Source organism: Chionomys nivalis, chromosome 2, assembly GCF_950005125.1.
Source record: "Chionomys nivalis chromosome 2, mChiNiv1.1, whole genome shotgun sequence".
Lineage (NCBI taxonomy): Eukaryota > Metazoa > Chordata > Mammalia > Rodentia > Cricetidae > Chionomys > Chionomys nivalis.
In genome coordinates this window covers 67,649,880-67,665,064 of record NC_080087.1, presented here as the reverse complement: position 1 = coordinate 67,665,064, position 15,185 = coordinate 67,649,880, and the positions used below count along the sequence as shown (strand labels likewise).

Here is a 15,185-nt window from a genome sequence, read left to right as displayed (position 1 = left end):
TACAAACGACAATCCTAGAGAACTTAGACAACAATGAGGATGGTAGGAGAGACATACCTAGATCTAATCTGCACAGGAAGTAGAAAAAGACAATGTCTCTTGAGTGAATTGAAAGCATGGATACTTTTGGGGGGAGGGTTGAACAAGAGAGGAAGAGCAGAGAGCAGGGCAGAGAAAAATGTAGAATTCAATAAAAATCAATAAAAATATAGCACAGTAGTAACATTCATTATACATTATATATTAAAAAAGAAAGATATTCTGGAATGATAAAAATTCATTATATGCATATTTGAAATCTTTAAAGTATTAATAAAATGTCACATCAAAAATGGAAATGTAGAAACATACAATAGGAGGACAGTAAATGCTTTGTAATGTGACTATTTTTAGTTAGTTATAAGACAGCACAAATTAATCTCATTGTCTGTGTTATTGCTGTGTAATGAAAAAGAATGCAATTAAGTCAGAACCACATGTCTACTTCCTGTTGCATGTTCTATCATGTCTTCATATATATGCAGTTGTTGACCATATGGAAAATATGAGATAAACTCTCCTATTTTCACCTTAAGCCCAAGACTATATGGGAAATTCCAAATCTGAAAAATGCCATACTCTTCCTGAAGATTTTCTTTCTGGTTCATAATCACTCTGTCTCCAACTGGATTAGTGAAGCATGTTTTCCTCAGAAAGGAGTGCAGCTGAAAGAGATACACCATTCTATAGTGTGTGTGCCCTTTCTTTAATTCATAAAATGCATTTTATTTCATCTTAAAGGCAGTATTATTGAAGGTGTCCAGGGGAGAAATAACAATAAATCATGTGGACAAATAAAGTTATCATAATGTTCCTACAATTTAAGTTCTTTCAGAAAAAAAGTACCAAACAGACACAGACATATATGCAGATACAAAACACCAATATGAAAACACACACCATGAGAGAGAGACAGAGACAGAGAGACAGAGACATACAGTCAGAGATTCACTTTCATATAGACATACATAATACATCAACATACATTTTATATAGACATACACACAAATGCCAACAATCACACATGAAAACAATGATACACACAGTGAGACATATACATCAAAACAGACACACAAAAACAGAAAGCTGTGAAACAAATAAAGAGGGCCACAAACACATGCACAAATTAAATTACAAATACACACAGGGAGACACTCACAGACAAAAACACCTACACAGAGAGCTATTGGTATTGATGGATTTATGCTCACATACAAAGATAGATTGAGAGAAACAGACAGACAAACAAAACCAAAGATATACAGTGTTCAAGCAATATACAACAGTGAACCCAACACATATAAACATGCACTGAAGAAACATACAAAAAGTTATGCACAGAAACAGACTTCCATGCAGAAAGACATTGATACAAGAGAAATTTATTTTCAGTTCCTAAAACAGATAGATATGCAGATATACAGAAATATATATATATATATATACCCACTAACACAGATACAATAAGAGATACCTAGAAACACAAAAACGTGAAACCATATATAAGGAGAACCACACATTAATACTTATGTATACAAATGCATGTCCTTCACTGAAGAATGACACTGTTTACTGTGTAATTACTTTCACTCAGGATGAGAAGTGAGGTCCCAAGTGCCTACAGTGTGAGCAGATTCAGTTTAGAACATTTGTGCAAATCATCTCATCAACTGATTATCACATATGTGACAATGAATATGCAAGGATTCATCATCTCATAAAGAAGAGGATTAAAGAGGAAAACTTAGGCTTACAGTTTTAGAATAGCTGTGGTGATTGTCAGGTACTCTGTAACAAAATCAGTATACTTTCTTTACAAATTGTACCTTCCACACCTTTGATTTGCATTAAGATTTATACAAGCATCCAGATTTACATCATTATGAAAATAAATTTTTATAAATCTTTCTATTTTATGAAATATTCCCTAATTTAGTAAATTGGGACATTTGACAAACACTTAAAGACGTTGACATTGATGACATTAAATTTCATCCCAAAAAAGAAACACTACCTTCAAGCAGTGAGCATAACGTCCTTTTCCATTATCCATGGGTTGATTATATACGTGCTGAATAAGCATTTCATGGAGGGCATGGGCCACAGCATACACTGCATTATATATGTCATAACTCTCATCACTAAAGGCAATGTCAAAAGTTTGTGCCTTTAGCCATTGCAATGAGGCATTGGATAAGCAATTCTTCAGGGTCTTACACATAGAAACTGAGACTTTGCAGTTCAAGTTCATCCACTCCAGCCTGGCCAGGAATTCGTCTGTGTATTTGAGAGGGTTCAATGTCTGGACAAAAGTTTTAAAATTAGAAATCTCAGCATGATGGTGTGCAAAAGTTATTTTTCCATTTAATGAATTAAGTGGGAAGTCATTCATAGTTGCAGTGCCATCCCACTGTGAGGTGGTGACCCATATTCTCTGTAAACCTAGAGATTCCCACCTTCTAAAGCCCACAGCTAGAGTACTATCTGGGTCACCATAAATGATAACCACATTTGTGGATGATGTCATGATTTGGTTATAATAAACTTCAGCTCTTGTCAAAAATAAATGCATATTGACTGGGATCACACTCACAAAGGCAAAGCAGACTGTAATTTTTTCCATCTCTCCTCTTAATTTTGTGAGAAATTGAGTACCCTGATCATTGTCTGAGATGGCCAGTCCAATCCAGTTCCAGATGAAGTGAAGCATCAAAGAGATCATGGCCAGGACTAAAGATGTGTCCTTGGCAGCCATCTGATACAGAGAGGGAAATTGTTCACGATTGCTCAGGATGGGATGGAAAGGTCCATAGGTAACCTGAAGGACCTACAACAGAGGGAGCAGCATGAAGTACCACACGTACATAAGAACTTGTAAACACACTTTAGGTCAAGAGTTCCTTAAAAACTCCTTATCTGTTAATTCATCCCTCATTTCAATTTCAAAAAGAGAAATGAGGCCCCATCATGAATGAATAAAACCATGAATGACAACGTTTAACACAAATTTGACGGTAGTATCCTCCTCAGAATCTTCTTAGCATCTAGGATTATAAGAGCAGAGTCAGAATTTCTTGCAAAGTCACAACACAAAATCTCACCTGTTGAGGCATGAAGAGGTTGAGCATGGTCCCAATGATCACAGATGTTGCCAAATTTGGTCCTGTAAGCACCGCGAGACACATAGTCTGTTCATGACAAATATAATTAGGGGGCAAATCATGAACTTCTTCAAAAAAGTGAAAGTGACTATATATTTTTGTCCCAGTTGCACAACCATGCTCTGAACATTTAAATACGAATGATGAATTTGGTAGAAGATCAGGGTTCCTGTTGACTTCATCCATGGAAAAAGCTAAAGCCAGTAAAAACTGGAAGTTTTTAGTTGTTGTTCTGTAAAAGGATATGGTGATTAATATGAACAGAGATCTACAGATGAATCCTGAGTAGTCAATAGATGTTCTATTCTGAGCTGTACCATATTCTAAACCACTGCTAATACTGATACAAATAGCCTATGCTGTTAGATGAGAATAATATAAGTAGCTGGAAGCTTGTAAAAAGCTTTAAAAGTTCATCAGAATGCATCTTCTATAAAGAAAGTGATACATCAGCACCTTTCAAAGAGTGTTTTCGATTTCTGGTTTGTGAGTGCTTACTCTAAAGATAAAGGCAATGGCAGAGGCTTTAACCAAACAATAAACCTATTCATATATTCATTTTTACATTGTAGATCAATGTGAAAAATTCAAGACACATGTGAGCCTATGAGTTTATCATATTTTCTCACAAAATTAACAGAATTTGATAAAACTGTCAAATAATGCCTGTTGAGTATACAATTGTTTAAATAGTATGAGAAACATTTGGCTGTTATTTTATAATCAGTGGGCATTATAGTTAACATAGGCCCTTGACTTTGGGTTATTCTTTTTTTACTGATTTATCTAATGGAGGTGTAAAATCTCTTTATAAGATTTATATTTAAATGAATTTAAATACCAAAGGTGTCTTTTGTAAAGCTGTATGTATGTGTTCACCAATGTATATAGATATTATTAATGTTAATGTGGGTATTAATAGAGAATGGATTCCAAGGTTTTGAACAACAATTTGCTACAGATTAGACTGTCCTCAAAAGTACAAAGATACACCAGCTCCAGGTTCTTATTGCAGAGATTAAGGCCATGTACTACCTTCTAAGTAATATTCACCTAATTTATGTTTACACAGAATGTCACATATTCTCACTGGAGACTTCTGACCAATTGTTTTTTATACTACAAAACTGCTTTGACTACATCTCCAGTTACACTAACACAACAATAGCATCCTACATTAATTTAACTGTGCCAGTTTAACATCTTTGTAAAATAGAAGATGATAAAGAATAAAATCTGAGGAAAATGTTTATGAGGCTTTCTGAAATAAAAGTGGGTAATAAACAAGATGGGAGTGAATAATACCAATATGTGTTTATTTTTTGGGGAAGAGCAGTAACTTCTGTCTCTTCCCAGTCATTTCATATAATCTGACCAATAAATATTAATCATACTTCTTCATTCCAAATGATTCACTCAGAGTAAAATGAACCTATTTCCCATTTAGATATTATACTACTATGATTTCTTTATGCATTTACATGTATATTTTAAAACTAAAATAATTTTTGAATATTTTTATTACTACCCAGAAAACGTGTCATTGAAAATTTTAGTAACACATAATAGGAATTTGAGACTAGATCTTGTGAAGCCCAAACACCAATACCTTTCTCCCAAACATTAAGAAACATAAATCCCTTGAGCAGTTATAGTGTCCCAGCGGACTAAATTTCTGCACTTTATAACAACAATTAACAATACGAATTGTGTAGTCCCCATGTTGGTAAAATAAAGAGTTATAATTAGCTAAATTTCTGAAAGCAAACTTAAGAGGTACATGGGAAATAAGTGTCAGAAAATAAACAATTTAGATACAAAGAGACAATACATTTGTTTTTAAAATAATGGCAAAGATGTGACAGCATGTAACTGCTCTATTCCCTCTCTAATGTGTTGCTAACTATCACACACCAGGGCTGTCAATTAAGTAAGTGACAAGGGAAGTGTCAATCGCACTATTCAAAGAATGCAAGCATATAATTCACAGTTCATAATTCCCTTTTTAGCAAAACTAGAAGAAGTGAACTTTGAGATTAAAGGGCAGAGATTTTACATGTATGTAAATGAGGTATGGAGAAAGAGGAACACATATGACGATTACAATGGACAGGTCTCTTGCTTCCAATCTTGATGCAGTTTGAGGATAATGGGACCACATCAGATCATTCAAGAGAGTAACTGTATATCTATGGGAAAACTCTTTACAGCTAGGTATGTCACAAATATTAGTTGCCCTAGCAGATGCTTTAGAACCTACACATTGATGAATGTCCATCAGTTGGTGGTACTCTATGGCATTTACTTGGGGCCACTTGGGATGATAATAACTGAAATAGAATGGGGTTTTATTTAATAAGTCATCTCCTGCTACAGTGTTGTATGTATATGTATTTCTGATCGTGACTAAGGCATTCTGTCTGTATAGCTTATCCAAAAATGTTCTGTATAATTAAGAAATACAGATTAATATATAAGTCAAAATTGCCCTTCCACCTGTGCAGCCTAGTAAACATGATCCTTGAACCTGCCTAGGCAGAGAGCACAGCGAAACGGACATAGTCTCATCCACTTGTCTTCCAACTCTGAGTGGGCAAAAAATCATCCAGGCCCAAAAATACTGTCAAAATGCTCCATAGCCAGAGTTTGTGCTGGAAGCATGGCCCAGGAAGCTGCACTTCAAAACTGCTTGGCTTTTATTACCTGCTATGGACCGAACTAGGAAATTCTTTCCTAAAGAAGCCATGCCTCTGCCTGCCTTTAGCAAACAAAGCACATCCAAGAAAATGCCACTACCAAACCATGCTTAATACTGTTCTTTTGTCTTTTTTAAGCGTTTTCAGGTTTAACATAGATTTAGGTCACAACATTGGCGGATCAATTATTGCAAGGAACTGCTTGTATCCTACTTCTGACACTAGGTGATGTGGGAGTCCTATCTGTGTATTGTGGTTACCATTAATGAATAAAGAATCTCCCTTGACCTGTTGATAGGTCAGAACTTAGGTAAGAGGAGAAAATAGAACAGAATGCCGAGAGGAAGAAGGCAGAGTCAGAGGAACATCATGGAGCTGCTGCCACCAGAGACAGAGTGATGGCAACTTTGCTGGAAAGCCACTGTCACATGGTGATACACAGATTAATGGAGATGTACTAAATTAATAGGTAATAGTTAGCAAATAAGAAGCTAAAGTTAATGGGCCAAGCAGTGATTTAAATAATACCTTTCTGTGTGATTATCTCAGTTCTAAGATAGCCAGGTGGCCAGGAACCACCAAGAAGACTCCTTCCAATAATGGGAGAGTGTTTTGTGAGTGTGGGCCAATGCCCATCTTTCAGTGGATATGCCTGTAGAGAACTTAGGAAATATGGGACAAGTCTTTTCTGTGAACGGTATTAGGTCTTATCTAGTATTTGTGATGAGATAAACAGGACTACTATTATTCTATAGATATTATTATACATTGAAAAATAGACATCTAAAAAGTTCATGACTCTGGTTCTCTGATGAGCTGTCTGGACTGCCCACAATGTGGATATAAAGAAAAGTTAAAGACAGATTCTTTCCTAGAAAGAATACTTCTACTTTTAATTTTTACATACTTTTTTGCTAATTTCCTATTCAGAAGAGTTTTACTGTTGCCACAACAGTCTTGAACATTGTGTAAACTGTCCTTGGGCAGTTGAATAGATGACTATTCACCAAATAGAAAGAATCAATGACAGAGAATTCAATAATTTAACACAATCTTGCATTGGTTTATCAAATCTTTAACAGGGAACATGCTTGCAAACATAAGTCCATATAGGAGATTTGCAGATTGAATTCCCCAAGGTTCTCACTCTCTCTGTGCCTGTTCACCATATCTCATGTCTTTGATCACCCTTTCTACATTACCCCAGCCAGCAAAGGGACACTTTCCCAGCTCTACCAAAAACCACAATGGCCATTAGTGTTCCAGATGGGACACTCACATTTGAATGTCACCCTCTCCTCATATACTCCAAATGTGAATGCCCATCCCCAAACCTCCAGACCAGAGTGCTTCAGTCCTTTAACACTGGAAGAGAATCTCTACTCAAACAGAGAACATACTAGAATGTTAAAGGTTGACATTGATGGCCTGCTCCCATTCAATCACACAATTTGGTCCCCTACCATATTCTCATCCCAAACCTCTATGAATCAAACAGCCCCAGCCTCAACATAGGGAAAGCCTTACTGCTGAACCATGGGCCAATATTGCCACCAGACATGCATCCTCCGACTTAAGTGGAGATACGTTTAAAATCTTTTGGCAAAATGTCAGATGACAAAAGAAGAAACATAAACAAAGGAATAAAGCATGTATTCAAGATGAACTTATCAACAAGCACCTAGATCTGTATTCACCACAAAGTCATATTCCTAGACACCAGTGTTAGTATTCTATCAGCAACAACCAAGACAATATGTCATTGCCAAAGCCAGTTATGTTACTACAGCAAGACTTGTCTTCTAGCACAGCTGAAGTATAAGACCTTAAAAACAACTTAATGAATTTTATTGAGGACCTGTTGCAAGGTGGGGCACACTTGTTTGTCCTGGCCACCTGGCTAGCTTAGCCCCAAAATAACCTCACAGAAATTGTATTAATTAAATCACTGCTTGTCCCATTATCTCTAGCCTCTTATTGGCTAACTCTCACATCTTTATTTAACCCATTTCAATTAATATGTATATCGCCATGTGGCAGTGGCTTATCAGGAAAGAATTCTAACCAGTGTCTGTCTCAGGTGGAAAATCAATGGCATCTCCCTGACTCTGCCTTCTTCCCCCAAAATTTAGTTCTGTCTCCGTGCCTACCTAAGTTCTGCCCTATCACCAGGCCAAAGCAGTTTCTTTATTAACCAGTGAAAACAACACAAATACAGAAGGACTGCCTACACCAACGAGCTTAATGAGAAAATAAATAAATGCATGAAAGAAATTGAGGAAAGAGCAAACTCAAAAATGTAGTAAATGAAATAAATTTCTTAAAGAAAGCAAAGAAAGCACAATCAGTTGAAAAAAAATGAATAAAAATGTTTACCTAAAATAGGAAGCATATACTATAAATAAAACAAAATCTGAGGGAGTTGTGCAAGAGGAAAGTCTAGGTAAGCAAACAGGAACTACAGACACAATGATACCCAATAGAATAGAAAATATAAAAAATAGAAACAATTATCATAGGATATGTTAAATCTAAAATAATCCTTGACATGGAGCATCCAGGAATACTGAAATACTTTGAAGAGATCAAATATAAGAAAAATAGAAATAGAAGAATGAGAAGAATCTCATCACAAATTCCCATAAAATATCCTTTACATATGTAGATGCTCACCTTCCTGGAACTGGATGGAGGGGAGAGGACCTTAGACTTCCCATGGGGCAAGAAATCCAGACTGCTCTTCAGACTGGAGAGGGAGGTGAATGGAGTGGGGGGAGTGGGAGAGAAGTTGGGGGAGGGAGAGAGGAGTTGTGGCAAGGTGGGGGGAGTGGGAGGAGGGGGAGGGAAATGGGAGGCGGGGAAGAGGAGGAAATTTTTTTCAATTAAATAAATAAATAAATAAATAAAATTCCTAGATTACAGAAGAAAGGTAGAAATGGAGCCTCTATCTCAAGGACCTACAGAAGAACAAGTTAGATGCAGAGGTATATTTTTTAAATGCACTGTTTAAAACACTACCTAACAAAACTAAACTTTACAGAAAAAGAATGTCAGAATTTACTTTGCTGAACAATAAATTAAAATTGACAAATCTCAAATAAATAAATAAATAAATAAATAAATAAATAAATAAATCCTTGACATGGAGCATCCAGGAATACTGAAATACTTTGAAGAGATCAAATATAAGAATAGTAGAAATAGGAGGAGTTCCATCTGGACAGGCATCCATGTTTAGGTGCTGAGGAGTTCCATCTGGATGGGAACGGTTGCTGCTTCTACACTGAGGAGATACACCCAGAGAGTCAATCACAGCAAAGACTGGACCAAGACACCAGGCTTCTCCTGGTTCCATTTGAAGGAAGAGATGGGCAGGCGCCAATGCAAGAATTGCTCCAACAACCTGAAAGGCAACATGACATCACCAGAATCCAGGGATCCCAAAATAAGAAGAATTATACACCCTACTCCAGAAGACATAGAAGAAACCAACTCAAAAGTGATTTATATGAAAATAATAGAGGACCTTAAACAGGAGGTGAAAAACTGCCATAATCAGTAAGAGATTATAAACAAAAAGGTAGAGGAAATGAAGAAACCTATCAAAGAAACCCAAGAAAACCAAAAGAAACATGAAAAACCAATCAAACAGGTAAGAGAAACTGTTTAAGACTTGAAGTAATGAAGAAAACACAAACTGAGGGAAAGATGGAGATGGAAAACCTGAATAAAGGAACAGGAACTACAGAGACAAGTATTACCAACAGATTACAAGAGATAGAAGAAAGAATCTCAGACACTGAAGATACCATAGAGAAAATAAACACACTTATCAAAGAAAACAGCAAAACAACAAATTCTAATCACAAAACATTCAGGAAATCTGGGACACAATAAAAAGATTAAACATACGAATAATAGGGGGAGAAGAAGGAGAAAAAAGTACAGCTCAACGGTCCAGAAATCATATTTAATAAAATTATAGAAGAAAACTTTCCCAACCTTAAGAAAGATGTTCCTTTGAAGGTTCAAAAAGCATACAGAACACCGAATAAACTGGATAAAAAAAATTCTCCTCGCCATATAATAATCAGAACACAAAACATACAGAATAAAGAAAGACTATTAAGAACTGCAAAGGAAAAAGGTCAAGTTACTTATAAAGGTAAACCTATCAGACTTACACCTGACTTCTCTATGAAAACGATGAAAGCCAGAAGGTGCTGGAGAGAAGTACTGCAGAAAGTAAGAGACCATGGATGCAAGCCAAGACTACTATTCCCAGCTAAGCTTCCATTCACTAAAAATGGAGAAAACAAAATTTTGCAGGATAGAACAAATTTAAACAATACATAGCCACAAATCCAGGCTTCCAGAAAGGAATAGAAGGAAAATCACAACCCAAAGAATCCAAGAATGCGCACAATAACTCAGACAGCTAATGACACTTCACCAGCACAACTCGAAGAAGGGAGACACACAAACTCTGCTACCAAAAAAAAAAAAAAAAAGAAAAAAAAGAAAAAGAAAAAATGACCGGAGTTAGCAACCACTGGTCATTAATATCACTTAATATCAATGGACTCACCTCACCTATAAAAAGGCACAGGCTAAGAGATTGGATATGAAAACAGGATCCAACATTCTGCTGCTTACAAGAAACACGCCTCAACCACAAAGACAGACATCTACTTGGAGTAAAGGGCAGGGAAAAGGTTTATCAAGCAAATGGACCTAAGAAACAAGCAGGAGTGGCCATATTAATTTCTAACAAAATGGACTTCAAACTAAAATCAATCAGAAGAGATGGAGAGGGACATTTTATACTCATGACAGGGACAATTCATCAGGGTGAAGTCTCAATCCTGAATATCTATGCCCCTAATATAAAAGCATCCATTTATGTAAAAGAAACATTACTAAAACTCAAGGCAGTCATCAAACCACAAACACTGATAGTAGGAGACTTCAACACTCCTCTCTCACCAATGGACAGGTCAATCAGACAGAAACCTAACAGAGACATAAGAGGATTAAGGGAGGTGATGAATCAAATGGACTTAACAGACATCTATAGAGCATTCCACACAAATAGCAAAGAATATACCTTTTTCTCTGCAGCTCATGGAACCTTCTCAAAAATTGATCACATACTCGGTAACAAAGCAAACTTCCACAGCTACAAAAAAAATATTAGTAACCACCTGTGTCTTACGGATCACCATGAATTAAAGTTAGAATTCAACAACAGAAAGCCTACGAACTCATGGAAACTGGACAGTCAACTACTGAACCACACCTGGATCAAGAAAGAAATAAAGGAAGAAGTTAAAGTCTCTCTTGAATTCAATGAAAATAAAGAAACAACATACTCAAACCTATGGGACATTATGAAAGCACTGCTAAGAGGAAAGTTCATAGCTCTAAGTGCCCACTTAAAGAAAACAGAGAAAGCACACACTGGAGTCTTAACAGCCCACCTGAAAGCTCTAGAAAAAAAGAAGCAGGCTCACCTAGGAGTAGAAGACTGGAAAAATCAAACTGAGGGCTTAAATCAACAAAATAAAAACACAAAAAACAATACAAAGAATCAATGAAACAAAAAGCTGGATCGTGGAGAAAATCAACAAGATTCATAAACCCCTATCCAAACTAATAAAACGGCGGAGAGAGAATACGCAAATTAACAAGATCAGAAAGGAAAAGAGAGACATAACCACAGACACAGAGGAAATTCAGAGAATCATTAGAGCTTACTACAAAAGCCTGTATGCCACAAAATTGGAAAATGTAAAAGAAATGGACACTTTTTTATATAAGTACGATATACCAAAGTTAAACCAGGACCAGGTAAACAATCTAAATACACGTGTTGGTTGGGAAGAATTAGAAATTGTTATAAAAAAACCTCCCTACCTAAAAAAGCCCAGGGCCGACGGTTTCAATGCAGAATTCTACCAGAACTTCCAAGAAGACCTAATACCTATACTCCTTAATGTATTTCACAATATAGAAACAGAAAGTCATTGCCAAATTCCTTTTATGAAGCTACAGTCACCCTGGTACCAAAACCACACAAAGACACAACCAAGAAAGAGAATTAAGGCCAATCTCACTCATAAACATCGATGCAAAAATCCTCAATAAAATAACTGCAAACTGAATCTAAGAACACATTAGAAAAATTATCCATTATGATCAAGTAGGCTTCATCCCAGAGATGCAGGGCTGGTTCAAAACATGAAAATCTATCAATGTAATCCATCATATAAATAAACTGAAAGAAAAAAACATATGATCATTTCATTATCTGCTGAAAAAGCATTTGACAAAATTCAACATCCCTTTAGGATAAAGGGCTTGGAGAGATTAGGGATAAAAAGGTCGTACCTAACTATAATAAAAGCTATTTCCAGCAAGCCAACAGCTAACATCAAATTAAATGGGGAAAAACTCAGAGCCATCCCACTAAAATCAGGAACACCACAAGGCTGTACACTCTCTCCATACCTCTTCAATATAGTGCTTGAAGTTCTAGCAATAGCAATAAGACAACATAACGGGATCAAAGGGATTCGAATTAGAAAGGAAGAAGTTAAACATTCATTATTTGCGGATGATATGATAGTGTACATAAGTGACCCCAAAATCTCCACCAAAGAATGCCTTCAGCTGATGAACACCTTTAGTAACGTGGCAGGATACAAGATCAAATCCAAAAAAAATCAATGGCCCTCCTATAAAAAAGTATAAGGAAGCAGAGAGGGAAATCAGAGAAGCATCACCTTTCACGATAGCCACAAGAGCATAAAATATCTTGAGGTAACTCAAACCAAGGAAGTGAAAGATCTATTCGACAAGAACTTTAAGTCTTTGAAGAAAGAAATTGAATAGGACACCAGAAAATGGAAGGATCTCCCTTGCTCTTGGATTGGGAGGATCAACATAGTAAAAATGGCAATTATATCAAGGGCAATTTATAGATTCAATGCAATCCCCATTAAAATCCCATCAAAATTCTTCACAGATATTGAGAGGACAATAATCAACTTTATATGGAAAAACAAAAAAACCCAGGATAGCCAAAACAATCTTATACAATAAAGGAATTTCTGGAGACATTACCATTCCTAACTTCAGACTTTATTACAGAGCTACAGTATTAAAAACAGCTTGGTATTGGCATAAAAACAGAGAAGTCAATCAATGGAATCGAGTAGAAGATCTGGATTTTAACCCACAAACCTATGAACACCTCATTTTTGATAAAGGAGCTAAAAGTAGACAATGGAAGAAAGAAAGCATCTTCAACAAATGGTGCTGGCATAACTGGTTGTCAACCTGTAGAAGAATGAAAATAGACCCATATCTATCACCATGCACAAAACTCAAGTCCAAATGGATTAAAGACCTCAATATCAGTCTGAACACACTGAACCTGATAGAAGAGGAAGTGGGAAGTACTCTACAACATATGGGCACAGGAGACCACTTCCTACATATAACCCCAGCAGCATAGACATTAAAAGCAACATTGAATAAATTTGACCTCCTGAGACTGAGAAGCTTCTGTAAAGCAAAGGACACTGTCACTAAAACAAAAAGGCAACCCACTGACTGGGAGAAGATCTTCACCAACCCCGCAACAGACAAAGGTCTGATCTCCAAAATATATAAAGAACTCAAGAAACTAGACATTAAAATGCTAATTAACCCAATTAAAAAATGAGGCACTGAACTGAACAGAGAATTCTCAACAGAAGAAGTTCAAATGGCCAAAAGACATTTAAGGTCATGCTCAACCTCCTTAGCGATCATGGAAATGCAAATCAAAACAACTCTGAGATACCATCTTACACCTGTCAGAATGGCAAAAATCAAAAACACCAATTAGCCTTTGCTGGAGAAGATGTGGAGTAAGAGGTACCCTCATCCATTGCTGCTAGCAATGCAAGCTTGTGCAACCAGTTTGGAAAGCAGTGTGGCGGTTTCTCAGGAAATTTGGGATTAACCTACCCCAGGACCCAGCAATACCATTTGTGGGAATATACCCAAGAGATGCCCTATCATATTACAGAACCATTTGTTCAACTATGTTCATGGCAGCATTATTGTAATAGCCAGAACCTGGAAACAACCTAGATGCCCTTCAAAGGAAGAATGGGTAAAGAAAGTGTGGAATATATACATATTAGTGTACTACTCAGCGGTAAAAAACAATGACATCTTGAATTTTGCATGCAAATGGATGGAAATAGAAAACACTATCCTGAGTAAGGTAACCCAGACCCAAAAAGATGAACATGGAATGTACTCACTCATAATTGGTTTTTAGCCATTAAGGACATTGAGCCTATAATTGGCGATCGTAGAGAAGCTAAATAAGGAGGTGAACCCAAAGAACAACATATTGATATTTTCCTGGATATTGAAAGTAGACAAGATTGCTGGGCAAAAATTGTGAAATGGGGGCGTGGCGTGGGATGGGAGAGGGGAGATGGGGAGAGAAAAGTGAGAAAGGGAGAATGGGGAGAGCTTGGGGGAATGGGATGGTTGGAATAAAAAAATTTTATTTTTATTTTATTTTTTATTTTTACTTAAAATTTTCTACATCCTCCCCTCCTCACATTTCCCTCCTCTCCAGTCCAAAGAGCAGTCAGGGTTTCTTGCCCTCTGGGAAGTCCAAGGTCCTCCTCCCTCCATCCAGGTCTAGGAAGGTGAGCATCCAGACTAGGCTCTCACAAAGCCAATACATGCAGTAGTGTCAAAACCCAGTGCTATTGTTCTTGGCTTCTCAGTCAGCCCTCCTTGTCAGACATGTTCAGTATATCCCCTCAATGGAAGAATGGATAAAGAAAGTGTTGAATATATACATATAGAGTACTACTCAACTGTAAAAAACAATGACATCTTGAATTTTGCATGCAAATGGATGGAAATAGAAAACACTATCCTGAGTGAGGTAACAAAGACCCAAAAAGATGAATATGGTATGTATTCACTCATTACTGGATTCTAGCCATAAATAAAGGACATTGAACCTATAATCTGTGATCCTAGAGAAGCTAAATAAGAAGGTGAACCCAAAGAAAAACATATAGTTATACTCCTGGATATTGGAAGGAGACAAGATTGCCGGGCAAAAATTGGGAACTTGTTGGTGGGGGTGGGGGGTAAGGGGATATGGGGAGAAAAAACGTGAAAGGGGGGAATGGGGGGAGCTTGAGGTAATGGGACTTTTGTGATGGAGGAAAGGTATATATGGGAGCAGGGAAGTATATATCTTAAT

General features: G+C 36.7%; 1 pseudogene; it reads right to left on the bottom strand.

The window, feature by feature from the left end:
* LOC130864441 (vomeronasal type-2 receptor 116-like) overlaps positions 1 to 15,185 on the bottom strand; it is a 54,122-nt pseudogene that overhangs the window by 14,022 nt on the left and 24,915 nt on the right.